Consider the following 16,645-nt stretch of genomic DNA (forward strand, 5'->3'; position numbering starts at 1 on the left):
AGAAAGCCAAACTCCTCAAAACAGAGACTAGCATGGTGGTTACCAGGGGCTAGGTGGTGGGGGAAATGGGGAGATGTTGGTCAGATAGTACAGACTTCCAGTTTTGCAATGAGTATGCCTGGGGATCTAATGTATAGCATAGTGATTATAGTTAATAATAATGTAGTATATACTTGTAAGTGGCTAAGGTAATAGATCTTAAATGTTCCACCACAAAAAGATATGGTAGTTATGTGATCCCAGGGAGGTGTTAGCTAAGGCTACAGTAGGAATCCTTTTACAGTATATGAATGTATCAAATCAATACATTGTATACCTTAAAGAAAGACAAAGTTATATGTCAGTTGTACCTAGGTAAAGCTGGGAAAAAATAAATATCATTTTCTTGAGTATTAGATGGTGTTGTGATTTTTGTTTTAATCATCAAATATGATTTATAAGACTCATGAGGAGTATAGTCTACTGTATACACCTGATTTTCTGCTCCCTCTGTTATTGTGACTCTCTTCTCCGGTTCCAAGATTGCTTCATCTATTTTCTATCATTGTTTCTTGGCCTATTCACTGGAAAAACTAGGAAATAGTATATATTTTTGAAGATAAATTGCCTTATGAGTTCATTCAGATACTGCCAATTCAAATATTGGATTCCTGGGTTTTTACTTAATCTTTTTATTTCACTTTAGTTCTCAAGGACACAGAAGATGTTAGACTATTCCATAATTATTCTATCCCACATATTACACACAATATTCTCAGATTAATAATACCAGGGCTATTATTATCAATTTTGATTACTGAAAATAAAACAAATATGATACATCTATTAACCTTCATTTTTTTGTCAGTTGATAGCTGCAACATACAATAATTTCTTCCTTCTAATCTTCATTTCTTTTTGTTCTGTAACTATTTATTTAATGCTCTACATAAATTCTCCTGTTGATGTCTCACCAGTCATTTTGGTTGTCTGAAATTTGTTCTCTAGTAGATTCTGCAAGAAGGGGTAACAGTAGCCACATTCTCTGAGTTCTTTCATGTTGGTAACAGTTTGGGTCTTTTACATTGAAAATTTTATTGGGTAAAAATCTTTGCCTCACATTTTAATTTTTTTGAGAATCTTAATTATTTATTTCTGAAATAAAGCACCTCTCTCAAAGAAAATTGTTTTCTTCCCTTAATATGTTATATACTCCTTTTGTCTAGATGCCCACAGGATTTCTTTTTTCTTTCAAGTCCAGAATTTTACTAGATTATGTATTGGTGGTGTTAGTTATGGGTGGATACTTTCAGGTACCCTATGTGCTCTCTTAATGTATAATTTTAAATATCTTTATTTTAGGATTTTTTTAAATTGTAATTTTTATTATTTGTTTTGTTTCCTTCAGGTACTGGATATAAAATAATAGAGTGGATATAATTTCTTTAATTATTTTGAAAGTATGGCCTCACTATTTTTTAGCATCTAATATTATGTAAAAATTCAGAAGCCATTCTGATTCCTGTTACATTGTATACTTCTCCTTTTTTTGACTCTCCCATACCCAGTGTTCTAAAATGTCTCAAGCATTTGCCTCTCTTCATTCATTGGACAAGGCGCTAGGTGAAACATTTTTATGTAGAGAGTCTTGTTCTTCAGTTTGGGGAAGATTTCTTTTATTGTTTCTTTTATTATTTTTTTTTAAATATTTTATTTATTTGACAGAGAGAGAGCACAAGCAGGCAGAGAGGCAGGCAGAGAGAGAGGGAGAAGCAGACTCCCCACTGAGCGGGGAGCCTGATGCAGGACTTGATCCCAAGACCCTGGATCATGACCTGAGCCGAAGGCAGACGCTTAACCGACTGAGCCACCCAGGCGCCCTCTTTTATTGTTTCTTTAATTTTCTCTCCTCCTTCTCTTAATTCTCTCATTTTGCAATTCTTATTAATTAGCTGAATGCTTGGCCTCCTGGATTAATTTTCTAATTTTTTTCCCTTTGTTTTCCCATTTTTCATTTCTATAGGCTGTGCCCCTCCCCCCAATTCACATATGAAATCCTAATTCCCAATGTGATTATGCTTAGAGGCGGGTCCTCTGGGAGGTATTTTGGTTATGAGGGTGGAGCACTCGTGAATAGGATTTGTGCCCTTAAAAAGTAGACCACAGAGAGCTCCCTTGCCCCTACCTCCATGTGAGGACACAGTGGCAAGAAGTTGGCCTGCTATGAACTAGGAAATGGGCTCTCATCAGACACTGAATCTGTCACCACCTTGGTTTTAGACTTTTCAGCCTCTAGAACTGTGAGAAATAAGTGTCTGTTGTTTATAAACCACCCAGTCTATGGTATTCTGTTATAGCAGCCCAAAAGGACAGACACTTCATCTCTGTGTCTTTTGTTTTTTAAACATAATTTACATGTACTAGAAGTTGCCCTTTTTTTTTTTTTTTTAGTTTTAAATTTTTTTATTATGTTATGTTAATCCCCATACATTACATCATTAGTTTTAGATATAGTGTTCCATGATTCATTGTTTGTGCATAACACCCAGTGCTCCATGCAGAACGTGCCCTCCTCAATACTCATCACCAGGCTAACCCATCCCCCCACCCCCCTCCCCTCTAGAACCCTCAGTTTGTTTTTCAGAGTCCATCGTCTCTCATGGTTCTTCTCCCCCTCCGATTTCCCCCCCTTCATTCTTCCCCTCCTGCTACATTCTTCTTCTTCTTTTTTTCTTTCTTAACATATATTGCATTATTTGTTTCAGAGGTACAGATCTGAGATTCAACAGTCTTGCACAATTCACAGCGCTTACCAGAACACATACCCTCCCCAGTGTCCATCACCCAGTCACCCCATCCCTCCCACCCCATAGAAGTTGCCCTTTTTAAGTTTACAATTTGATATGTTGACAAATGTATGCGGTCATTAAACTGTCACCACAGCATCTCCCCAATTCCCCTGTGCTCCTTTGTAATCAGTCCCTTTTCTCGCCCTCCCCTCGTGGCAACCACTACTCTTTTCTGATCCTAGAGTTTCCCCTTAAAACCTGTTCTTTTGTTCTACTATCCAACTTGCAGGTTTTTTTTTTTTTACCTACCCTTCTAATAAATATTTTAATTTAAGCTGTATTTAAAATTTTTCCTAACATCTTGTTTCATGGCTACAATGTCATTTTATCTGTCTATGGATATTAATTATGGTTTCCTGGAAGTTTTTTTTTTTATGTATTTCCTCTGAGTTCCCTTTTTTCCCTTATTTTGCTCTTCCCTCCACCCCCCAGTTGAATATGTTTCTTAGATGTCTGATAGTTCCTAACTGTCCAGTCATATGAAGTGTGAAGTACTAAAAAGCAAACTGGAAGTTTTGTGTTTGGGTGGGTCATGCAGGATTTGGGGCTTCACTATAGAGTGACTAGCTGGGTCATTCACTGGTAACTCCAAAATTATCTGTGAATGTATTTTTTGGTGTGGTATTCTACCTTCAAAGAAAGAGCTACCAGTGTCCTTCCTGGTAATATAAGCTGCTGATCTTATACATTTGAGGCAGGAAGAGGGAGCTGTGGATCTCACTGATGGCTATGCAGAATATCACTTAGCCATGGTGTTTTGAATGTCACTTCTCATCATGGTTTTATTCTGTACTTAGTGTCCCCAAATCTGTGTCTGATTGGTTCAGTTTCTTCAGAATCTATAAAACTTTTTTCTTCTGGGTAGCTTGACAGATCTGAATGGGGTAGGGTCTGGGGACCCAACTATTTTTTTTAAACAGATCTTAAGATGACTCACCTGTTTTCAGCCCCAGCCTCACCTCAGCTTTCCACTGTACTTGGAGCTTTCCACAGGGGAATCTGTCTAGGTTCTACGAATCAAATTGGATTATTTCCTTTTCATTATTTCTGTAAAGTTCTCTCTTCTATTCTGCTAAGTCACTTACTCTCCCTTTATCTACTTACTATTTGGGTTACAGATAGTTCTAAGTGTCAGTCTAGATGGTGTCTAAACTTTTCTTTCTTGCTCTATTTCTTTCTTAGGCAGAGTGTTGGGAGTAGAAGTGTATGGAAATGCCTTCCCACATCCATCCTGAAATGAGAAGTCTGCAGCTATACCTTTAAATATCCCTATGGACTTCTTGTACATAAACTGCACTCTTTTCCGGCATTTGACAAAATGTACTACTATTGCTAGAATTTCTTTTCCTTTGACTTTCATGGTTTTCCTTATTCTTATTCTTGCATGTCTACCTTCTTTTGTCTCTTCTTAAGGTGCCACTTTGATCTGTATTACCTCTTAAACATGGATATAATTCTGAGTTTTATAATTATCACTCTTCTGCCTTTCCATCAGTGATCACTTAGACTATCATATCTCTAGTTCTGTATATCCATCTTCTTACTGGGCATTTTTTATTTATGTGTTCTACCCATTTTAATAAAAGTCAGATAACAAAATCAAAAGATATCTTCCTTACCAAATCAGCTTCTCCTCTTCCCTTTTTTATACCAGAACACTACAATTTTCCTATGCAATCAGGCTTGATATTTTAGAATTACCTATGCATATTTAATTGGAAAGTAAAGATACCATTTAGTTCTTTTTTTAAAATTATATGATTGCATTCCATGTTTTCTTTCCATTGTTGCTGCTTGAATACAATTTGAGTTATTTTTTCCCTTTATTATTCTTATTATTCTACTAAGAGATGTACATCACATATTTGTATAGCTAAAGAAATCTGCTGGCTGTAAATTCCATCAAACTGATGTCAGGAAGTTGAAATTCCTAAGAACCGTATAAATAGCTCTCTCTCTCTACATGTGTGTGCGCGCACACACACGCTAGGCATAAAAATAACCAAAGAGATTGGTAATTGATGGATAAATTGATTGTATGGGTAGTAAAATTTTATTTCTTAATTTGTTCAAGAAAAGAAGATTTCTCATTAATATGTAACATGTATAAAGTAGAAATTGTTTCAAGGAAAATAACTTGAGATTTTTGCCCTCCTAGGTATTCCTGTTTGTATTACTGTTGAGAAAGATGTGATGTGGATATGTGACCTTTTAAGTATCTTATATCATCAGTTTTATGAAAAAGCCGAATATACATGGCCAACTTTTGTTATCTGGGTGGGGGAGGGGTCTTGTAGTAGAGTGTTGGATGGGGACAGACTTACTTGCATTTTGTAAGCATTCACCATTTATAAGGTTATTTCTTCCTGGTGTTCTATATCCTGTCACTTGGATGGAAATGTTATACATTTGCTCAATCCTGTCTCTTAGAATTGCTTATTTTATTATTCTATATACAGAATACTTCAGAATTTAATATGATTTTGTTATATCAGAGATTTCATGATCACTTTACATTATTTAGATCTGAGAATAAGACATATTTTCTGTATCTTCAGAGCTTTATAACTGGCTCAAGAGTATATAAAAACTTAAAATGGATGTCTTCTTGGTACTTAAATTTGAAAGACATGATTTTTTTTTTCTTTTTGGTGACTTTTGTTCTACTGTTCTTATTTCTGAACATAAAGCATTTATTAAATAGCACTTTGTTATTATAGTGATGCAGAGAAAGATTCTATCCTTTTACCAGTTATAAAAGAAAAGCCTTGAGAAAGGGTGATTCCTCTGAGGTCCAACAGAATAAAGTGAGTTTGTTCCAGTGATGAGGCAAGAATTAAATTTCAGGAGAAAAGTAGAGGTAAAATGAAAACAAGAAATTATTTGAGCATAAAGAGAATATATACCAGGAGCGAATGAAACAAAAGTGCAAACCATTATAACATAGCTTAGATATTGTGAGAAGGGAAACAGAGAACAGGATATCTAATGAATAATGAGGCTAAGACATATTTTAATAATTAAATGTTGCTGAAATTTAATAATTGATCTAACTTAGAATTATACCTTAACAAATCATTGGGAGTTTTATAGCCCAATGCCAACCCAAAAATGTACTGAAGTTTAAAGTACATCCATTTGAAAAAAAAAACAGAAAACTTAAAATTTAGTTAAAAATGGGAATAATTGTCAAAGTGCTCCCATGTATATAGAGTAAATGCTATAACCAATAACTATGGTTCATCAGCTTGCCTGCCTTCCTTCCTTCCTTCCTTCCTTCCTTCCTTCCTTCCTTCCTTCCCTCCTTCCTTCCTTCCATTTTTTCTACTTTTTATTTTTTAGATTTTATTTTACTAGATCATAAAACATAATTATTATATTCAGGTTATTTTTCCTGTCACTTTGTTCTCCTTTCCCGTCACCTTGACTTCTTAAAATTTTTGGATTTTTTTAAAATTTGAAAGCTCTTAAACAAAAAATGAAGAAAAACAGTATTTGTTATTTGAACTGTATTGTAGCATATGCATTTTTAAGCCACTAGACTACAGGTAGTGTTAGAATAATGGCTTTCTCTTTCCTCCAATCTGAGTTTAGATCCTGGCTAGGACACTTACTAGCTATATGGGCCCAGCTACTTTCCTTTTGTTGGCTAAGAATAGCAACTATTTGAATACGCACTGTGTTCCATTCTCTTACGTTTTGGTTATTAGTTCATTTACTCCTCACAAAATCTATGGGTATTATTAACCTATTTTGAGGATTAGGAAATGGGAGTAGAGCAAGACTAAGTAGCTTTCCCCAAGTGACCACAAATCCTCATTTCTTCATCCGGCATATCTATTGACATCTCTTCCAGTTTCATTTTTGGCCATTTTTCTCCACAAGCCTCATGCTCTCAACAACATTGGCATTTGCAGTTGTTGGAAGATAATCTGGCCATTTCCTATCTGTGTGGCTTTGTAATGCATTTTCCTGTGAGGTTCTTCCCACTGCCCTCCCCATTTCTTTTCCTGGCTAACTCTTCATCCTCCTCCCAAGAGTCAGTTCAAACCCTGATATCACTTCCAGCAGAAAGGCCTCCTTCTCTGTCCACCTCTGGCTGGTTAAAAAAAAAAAAGATGCTGGGCTTCCATGGCATTTGTTGTGTTTTATCTTTTCACTTCGCATTATACTTACTGCTGTTTTTGTCTATCTCCATGATAGGTTGAGGCAGAACTTCCCTCCTGTTTTTCTATTACCGGGATCTAGCTGAGTACCTTTCAGTATAGAGTAGTGATTGAAAGAAGAATATATGTAATTTTTAAATTACAAGTTGTATAATTTGAATAAGTTACTTCTTTTAGCTTTTGCTTCTTCAGTTGTACAAACGGGTTCAAGACTATTTTCATCCTCATAGAATAATTGTGAGAATTGAGATAATATAATGTCAAATGTGTGTACATGCCATGGGAAGGTAACACAGGGAGAGCCGGTTTTGTGATTATTATTAATGTCCTAGATTATTCACATACATAGGCTTTCTCAGAACACCAAACTATGTAGTATTTTACTGGTCATGGATCTTTTTGAGCACCATTTATTTTCATGTCAGAAAGATATTTTCTCTGATAAAGTATTTCATTTAATGGTTGGAATGAGCAGAAAAAAATCTCTATATCAAGGGTGAATGGGAAATTCAAATTCCCTTTATTTCTCTTTAAACTTGCAATACTTATCTGGGTACTTTAAGTCAAAATTAACTGCACTGCAGGATTAATTCCATTATTCATTTACTATACTTAGCATATGAGAAAGGATTGCTAGCTCATGCAAATCGAATAATTGCTGAAATGGATTTTTCTTCTTTTCAATCTAATTATTTAACAATTTAAAAACTTATTTTCAAAACCATAAATTTTAAGCTTTCATACAAGGAAGCAAAATGTTAATTTTTTTAGAAATCTCCTTGAATAAAAAAAAACCTTTACTTTATTAGTTGTATACTCTATAATGTCAGTTTTATTTATGCTTTTAGAAATCTTCTTAGAGAGCTTTGGAGTTCCAAATTTTAAAAGATCATAAGCTCTTCTCTTGGTAGTATTTTACATTTTTTGTTTCTTTTGGATATTCTTAATATGATTTCTCTTAAGAATAGATTAAATTTATGTAATAGAGTAAGCTTTCTTTAAAAGAAAACTGCTTATCTCCTTAAAATTAAACCTTTAAAATACTCATGCCAGGAAGTATTAAGTAAACCATGAATCTGAGTTCTAGCTGTGGTTCTTTGGAAATTGTTTCCTATAGTCCTCCTAAGCCACATGTACTCTTTGGAAAATGTGAAGCAAAACACTCATTACTGACCTCATCATTTAAAGCTATAGTAAGGCAAAATCATGAAAAAAAAATGCATGCACTATATAAATAAAGCTGCTAAAGTAGATTGTAGTTATTTTTCATTTCTTGACTTTTTGCTGTGTATTTTATTGGCATTGAATACTTATGGTTAATTTTTTTATTGCTGCTGCATATACACAATATATATTGGCTTCTGCCCATCATAATATTATTGGGTTTAGCTATTCCACCTTCCTTTTGGGGATTGACCTCTTTATGCTTGTGTATATATATTTTTAGTAGTTTCAAATTCTTGTTTCAGTTTTTATGGACTCAGCTATTTGAAAATAAGCAGTCTCCTGGTATAACTTCATAATAAAAGGATAAAATGCCCCTTCGGAGGACATTCAGTGTTTGGAGATGCTCTTACTATTGGTGATCTCAACCGTTGATTTGAGGCTATATTTTAGGGGGAGATGTTTTAAAGTGCACTACATTAAACTAACCTTTGTACCTCAAGTTTTGTCACTTTATTGCTTAAATAACTACACAAGCTGTCCAATGTACTTATAACATCCAAATTCCACATCTGCTCTCTTAAGACCCTACCTGACTCGGCCTTTGTCTACTCTCCAACTTTATTCCAGGCCCTGATCTACTGACTCTCAGTGCTTATGTCTCCATGGTCATAGTTCAGTCCTTCTAACACAGAACCCTCTTTCTGGACTCAGGGTCTTGCATGTACTTTTCTTTTTGCTTTGAATGTTCATGGCTCATTTACTTAGTTGATTCATTTTCATCATTCAGGCCTCAATTTAAATACTACTTTCTCAGAGAGGCCTTCTCCATCAACCCAGAATTACTCCTTCCCCCCATGTTGTTTGTTATAATATTATTAATTTACTTGATTATACCTAAGTTATATCTTATGTTTGTTTTTCTTATAGTCTTTGCTGACATAAATAGTAGGCTTTGAAGACCTATAAGTTTTCTATATTTAACAAGAGCTTCTGCATCTAACACTGTGACTAACAGTGATTAGCTCTGCATCTAACACTCAACAATATATGAAAGATGAACAATGAATGATTAAGAATATATTTCTTCACATATAGGGAACAACTTATGCCAAGTTCCTGAGGTAGGAGGAGCTTGATATGTTCCTGTGTGCTCCGGTGTGGCTGGAGCATAATGGGAGGCAAGATAATGACATGAGATGAGCTTATAGAGTTTATCAGGGACTGGAAGACCATTTTAACAACATTGGATTTATTCCATAGTATAAGGAGAAGTCCTTTTAAGATTTTAAACAGGGATAAAAAGGTCTGTATTTAAAGGAGTTCAGATTCATTGCTCTTGGAGACAGGATTGGATGTGGGAAAGTAAACTGGGAAAGCCCATTCAGAGGCTTGTGTAACATCTAGGGGAGAAGATGGGCATTGGGATGCTGGTGGTAGTAGTAGAGTGGGAAAAAAGAAGATAGAAATTGAGAGAAGATTGTGTTGGTGCCATTTTGATAGATGTGTAATTCTGGCATCGGTATTACAAGTTTGGGATGGGGGATTAAAAGATTTTAGACATGCTTTGGTGAAGATATCTGAGATCCAAGTAAAGATGCCAACTAGTGGATATATGAGTTTCAAACTCAGGTAAGAAGTTTTAACTAAGGAAATGAATTTGGCAATCTTCGATATGTAACTGTTATTCAAATACACAGAACTGGATATAATTCATTGGGAGGCATTACTGAGAAGGAAGCAAGTCCAGGGAAGAATCTTGAGAAATCTCAACATTTAAGAAGCAGAATTATGAAGATTCAGCATATAGACTCAGGAAGAATAGCAAATAACACAGGAGAAAACTAGGACTGTGGAGTTGGAGAGAAGAATGAGTGGTCTGCCTCACCTGAGGCTACCAAGAGATTGGGATAAACCACCTGAAATATTACTCATGTTGACATTAATGTTGGGCAGGAGTTGGTTATAGAGGAGAGAAGGGGCTAAAGGCAGCAGTACACACCACTTTGAAAAATTGCTTTAAGTGGTGGCATGGATGATGTAATAGTGCTGGGGACATGAGGTCAGGGGAGGACTAAATAGAATGATAGGTATTGGAGCAAGTTTGTATGTTGATGGGAGTTATCTAGTTAGTAGAGAGAATTGTTGGTGATTCAGCACAGAGCAGAGGAAAATTGTCTAATGGGGCTTTCAGTGTAACACACATGACTTCATCATAAAGAGGATGGTAAAGACCTGTATAGTTGTAAAGGTTATTTATTTATCTATTTTTGTTTCAAGTGGTAAAATTGTTAATTCTAAGTTGATGCTCGAGTAGTATAAAGTGGTATAAAGTGTGAATCGTACTTTGTAAGCATTAGAACAACCACTAAAAAGATTATATGACGTTTATTTAAAGACTATATAAAAATTATAGTCAAAAAGCCAAGAGGAAATTAAAATGGAATTCTAAAAATATTTAAATATTGAAAAAGAGGGCAGGGAAGGAAAATCAGAGGAACACAAATGTGGTGGGCAGATTCTAAAGAACTGTCCCCCTCCCCCCAAGATTCCTGCCCACATGTGTTTCAATCAAACACTAATCCAGAGGGGACTTTGCAGGTGGAATTCAGGTCTCTAAACAGTTGACCTTAAAATAAGGCTACCTACTGTTCAGGCAACCACATCAGCTCTTGAAAACAGAAGGCAGAAGAATCAGAAATATGTAGTAGAAGTCAGAGATTAGAAGTGTGAGAATGTGTGAGAATAATTCAACCTGCTCTTGCTGGAGGTACAAGGTGAAGAGGAATGCGTGTGACCTTAAGAAGCTGAAAGGGGCTCCCAAGGAAAAACATACCTCAGGGACTTTGCCCTACAGCCTCAAGGAAATGAATTCTGCCAACAACTTGAAGAAGCGTGGAAGCTGATTCTTCCCTAGAACCTCCAGAAAGGAATGCAGCCCTGCTGACACCTCAGTTTCAGCCTAGTGAGACACTAAGCAGAGAAACCAGCTGAGCTGCACTGTGCCTAAAAGACTTCTGACCTACAGCAACTGTGAGACAAACAATGTTGTGTTAGGACACAAAATTTGTCATAATTTGTCATGGCAGCAAAAGTGGCTTTGGAATTAGAATGTAGGCAGAGTCTATAAAAATTTTGAGGAACATGATAGAAAAAAATTTAGATTGCCTTGAACATACTGGTATAGAATATGGACATTAAGGATGCTTCTGGTGAGGAATTAGAAGGGAATGAGGCACAGGTTATTAGAAACGGGAGGGATGGGGATCAGTTATATATAGTGGCAGAACACTTGGCAAAACGGTCCTGCAAGCTGAACTTGTAAGTGATGACCTTGGTATTTACTTGATAGTTCCAAAGAAAATGTTAAGGGTATTACCTGGTGTATTAGTCTGCTCAGGCTGCTGTAACAAAATATCACAGATGAGATGGCTTAAGCAACAGAAATTTATTTCTCACAGTTCTGGAAGCTGGGAAGTCTAAGATCAAGGTGTCAGCAAGGTAAGTTTCATTTTGAGGGCTCTTCTCTTGGCATGTAGGCAGCTGCCATTTTGCTGTGGGTTCACATGACGTCTTGGTGCTCTTGCACATGGGTGAGATCCCTCCTGTCTCTTCTTATGAGGACAGTAATCCTATTGGATCAGGACCCTACCCATAGGACTTCATTTAACCTTAATTACTTTTTTACCCCGAATACAGCCACATTGAGAGTTAGGGTTTCAACATATGAATTTTGGGGAAGTACACAAACATTCACTCCATAACACCTGGCTTCCTCTTGTTGCTTATAATAAAACATGAGAGGAGAAAATTAAATTGGGGTAAAGCTATTAAACAAAAAGGAAGAAGGACTTAATGATTTTGGAAGTTCTCAGGCTACCCAGATGGCAGAAGACTGTGAAATTAAAAGATTTATTGTCAGTAAAGGGTGCTCTGGAGAAAAGGCTAAGGGTGTGATTCTACAGCTCTTTCGAAAATCTCAGAGAGATCAAAAGATAAAGTATCCAGGTACATAAAAGGCTCTTCTTTTTTTTTGAAAGTGAAATAGCATTTTTGATTGTCGTTTATGATTGTAATATACTAAGATTCAAAGGAAAGAAGTCAAATGTTATTGTTACTCTTTTCCCCTGTAAAGCACCACAGAGTCTTTTTTCCTCTTGCTTCTTATTTATTTATTTATTTATTTATTTATTTATTTATTTATTTATTTTTGATGTAGTGTTCCATGATTCATTGTTTGTGTGTAACACCCAGTGCTCCATTCAATACGTGCCCTCTTTAATACCCATCACCAGGCTAACCCTTCTCCCCACCCTCCACCCCTCTAGAACCCTCAGTTTGTTTCTCAGAGTCCATAGTCTGTCATGGTTTGTCTCCCCCTCTGATTTCCCCCCCTAAAAGGCTCTTTAAAGAGATTAAGGGTAGGGTTTACAGATCCTCTCATTCAAACCAGGGGGCTTCTAGGAATCTGAAGAATGTAGTCCCTATGCCATCTCAACAGAAGCTAAAATTAAAGAAAAGATTATTCAGGAAACATTTTAGAGGGGCATCTTGTCTAAGGGTGTGAAACCCTGTGGAATTCACACAGAGCCCACGAGGTTCTTGAGAATTTTATACTGGTAGAAACACTGAAACAGAAAGGGACAAGAGAGTATGAGATGAAATAAGGCTGTTTGATCTCCAGGATTCTGCTGGCAGGTAAAACTGCTGATAAAACTACTCAGCTGCAACAGGTGCTACATTTCATAGAAAACACAAGGATGCCCCAGACAGCAGAATCAGGAGCCCAAGGAGTGGAACTAAGACCCTAGAGGGCAGAACCAAGTGCCAAAGAGGGTTCTTCCCAAGCCTTGAAACCTAATGTTTTTTTCCTGCCTGGATATTGAAACTACTTTGGACCTGTGACTGTGCTTTACCTTCCATTTTTTTCCATGGTGGAAGCAGCATGTTTGTAACTGACAACCTATGCCTGTCTCACACATGTATACTGGGGCAGATAACATGTGTCTTTAATTTCATGGGTCCACAGATAGAGAAAAATTGTTCCCAGGAGTTCTATTTAATAGGTTACTCACCCACACTTGATTTAGATGAGAGATTTTGGACTTTTGAACAGATGAGATTTAGATAAGATTTTTATGCTTTGAGTTGATGCTGTAATGGGATGAAGCTCTTGGGAGCATTGGGAGGGATGTGAATGTGTTTTGCATTTGGGAAGGACCTGAACCTTTGGGAGCCCGAGGACAGACTGTGGTAGATATAATTCTAACAATGTTCCCCCAAGATTCTCCTCCTCTGGTTTTCAATCAATTACTCCAGGTACTGCTCTGGAGGGACATTGCAGATAATTAAGATGTAACCAGCTGATCTTAAGACAGGGAAATTATCTGGGTTTATCTAGATTGGCTCAGTGTAATCACATGAGCCCCTAAAAGCAGAAGAGGCAAGGTAAGAGATTTAGCAAAAGAAGTCAGAGAGATTTGAAGTGGTAAAAGGACTGAACTTGCTGTTATTGGAGAGCAAGGGGATGAGGAATGCAGGTAACATTAAGGAGCTGAGAGAGGTTTCCAGCTAACAGCCAGCAAAGAAATGGGACCTCATCTCTATAGCTGCAAGGAACTGAATTCTTTTAACAAACTGAAAGAGACTGGAAGCTGATTCTTCTCCACAGGGTTCATGAAGGAGCATAGCCCTACTGACAACTCAGTTTCAGCCTGGTGAAGCTCTAAGCAGTGAAAATATTTGAGCCACATTATGCCTATGACTTGTGGCCTGTGGAAACTCTGATATAATAAATGAGTGTTACTTTAGCCCACTCTATTTTTGCTTATTTGCTACAGCAGTGATAGAAACCCAATACAACAAAAATAAGGAACATGTAGAAAAGCAATACTAAAATGGCAGCTATAAACCCAAGTAAATCAATAATTACATTAAATGTAAATGGTCGACAGCATTAAAAGACTAAGATTATCAGATTAGCTATAAAAGTAAGGGCCAGCTATATGTTTTCTACTGGGAAACTCACTTGAAATATAATATTAGTAGGTTAAAAATGAAAGGATGGAAAACTATGCTACACAAATCTGAATAAAAATAAAAGCTGAATCAACTATATTAGTGTCAGACAAAGAAGACTTCAGAACAAGGAAAATTACCAGGACAAAAAGGAATATTATATAATGATGAAAGGGTCAACTCGCCAAGACATAACAATTTATGCAGGTCTTTTGTAACAAAGATTCAAGATAAATGAGTTATAAACCAAAAGACTAGAAGAAATAAAGAAAGGGACAATTATGTTTGGACACTTCAACGTTTCCTTCTTACTAACTGATATAACAAATAGGAAATAAGCAAATATATACAGAAAACTTGAGCAACATAAGCAACTTGACCTGATTGACATTTACAGAATATTCTACTCACCAACAGCAGAATACACATTCCTTTCAAATGTACATGAAGCATTCACCAAGACAGATCACACTGTGGGTCATAAAATAAACCTTATCAAGTAAAAAAAAAATTATTCAAGCTATGTTTTTTGACTATAATGGAATTCAAGTAGAAATTGATAACAAAAGAATAAATGGAAAATCTCCAAATATTTGGAAATATGATATAATATATAAATGTCAATAAATAATCCATGGATCAAAGAAGAAATATCAAAGGAAATTAGGAAATATTTTGAACTGAAAGAATGTAAATCTACAACATATCAAAATATTTATGATGCTGCTAAAACAGTTTTTTTAGGGGGAATTTATAGTGTCAAATGCTTATGTTAGAAAATAAAAAGGTTTTTGAATCATTAACTTGAACTTCCACCTTCAGAGTCTAGAAAAGGAAGATAAAGCAAAAGATAAAGCATGCAAAAGGAAAGAAATCATCAGGGCAGAAATCTCTTAAATTGAAAAGAGAAAAGCATTAGAGAAAAATCAATGAAATGGAAGCTATTCTTTGAAAAAAATTTGATAAAATTAATAAACTTCTAGCCAGATTGACCAACTGCAAAAGAGAACACACAAATTATGAACATCAGGAATGAGAGTGGGGAATGTAATTACTGATCCCAGAATTATTAAAATGGAAAACTACAAAAAATCCCCCATGCACATAAATTTGACAGCGTATTGATTCCTTGAAAGATACAGAGTACCAAAATTCATCCAGGAAGAAATGGTAACCTGAATAGCCAGTATCTATTAAAGAAATCAAATTCTGGTTAAAATCCTTCCAATAGAGACAACTTCAGATGCAGGAGGGCTGGAATTTAGGGCAAGATGTTGGCGCCAGCAAATAATGGGCAAATCAGGACTAGACTGGCTATGGGACAGTGCCCAAACATAGGTTTAATGCACCAAGGGGAATCCCAGACTCAGCTTGCTGGCAGAAATGGGGCCGCTAACAGGAGGTCTGTCTTGGTCACATTGACCAATGAACAGTTAATACCAGCTTTAGTAGCTATATTTAAGAAGGTCTAGGTGATCTTTGATGGACAGAAGGAGTCTCAAGAGGACATGTCTTGTAAAAAAGGAAGGGCTGATGGTGTGCATTTCCCTAGGGATGCAGTGGGAATGCTGAGAAGAATTTTGACTACATTGTGTATGAGTAATTGTCTATGAGTAAATTGTGTATGACTTGTGTATGATTTGGTCATACTGGTGGCAAAGATAGTTCCTCTTTTAGCACTATGTGCTTCCATAAGCTCTCTACTCAGCCACTGTGTCCTACAGTGGAGTGAAATTTCTTTAGGTGACCAATACAAACACCTTGTTATACTCTAGAAAAGTTTTAACTCTATTATAGTCATTGGTCCATTTCTGCTAAGTCAATCTAATTTCAGTTGTTCCTGCATTTTCATTCTTTTTAGGGTGGTGTTGTTGATATTAAAGAGCACAGTGCTAGAACACTGCTAATCTACTTTGTACTGTACTTTGTATAGCATTGTGCTTATTTTCACACTTGTTATAAATCTGAACACCTCTCTGATGTATTTATGGCCAGGTAGCTCTGAACAGGTAGAAATAAAAAGGTTTATCTGGGGCACCTGGGTGGCTCAGTCGGTTAAGTGTCTGCCTTTGGCTCAGGTCATGATCCCAGGGTTCTGGGATTGAGTCCCACCTCAGGCTCCCTGCTTAGTGGGGAGTCTGCTTCTCTCTCTCCCTCTGCCCCTCCCCCTGCTCCTGCTCTCTCTCTCTCTCTCAAATAAATAAATAAAATCTTAAAAAAAAAGAAATAAAAAGTTTTATTTTTGCAGTTACAAATAGTACCTATAGTAAAATATCTCTCATATGATCGAAAATAGTTTCCCTCTCATCGCATTACTCTAATGTACTCTGCAATTTTGGCCATGTCAAGGAAGATGTGAAATGATTCTCTCTTAAATATGAGAAATATTCAAGTTTATACTAAATTTCTATAATACTTCATAGTTACTATGTCAATATTGCTGGCCTATTGAAATTATGAAATCTTATG

General features: G+C 36.2%; 1 protein-coding gene across 1 annotated transcript in view; it reads left to right on the top strand.

Annotated features, from left to right (window-relative positions):
- TLL1 (tolloid like 1) overlaps window positions 1–16,645 on the top strand; it is a 207,233-nt gene that overhangs the window by 47,625 nt on the left and 142,963 nt on the right. The gene's annotated exons all lie outside the window — the stretch shown is intronic.

The sequence above is a fragment of the Phoca vitulina genome, unplaced genomic scaffold, assembly GCF_004348235.1.
Source record: "Phoca vitulina isolate PV1807 unplaced genomic scaffold, GSC_HSeal_1.0 scaffold14, whole genome shotgun sequence".
Lineage (NCBI taxonomy): Eukaryota > Metazoa > Chordata > Mammalia > Carnivora > Phocidae > Phoca > Phoca vitulina.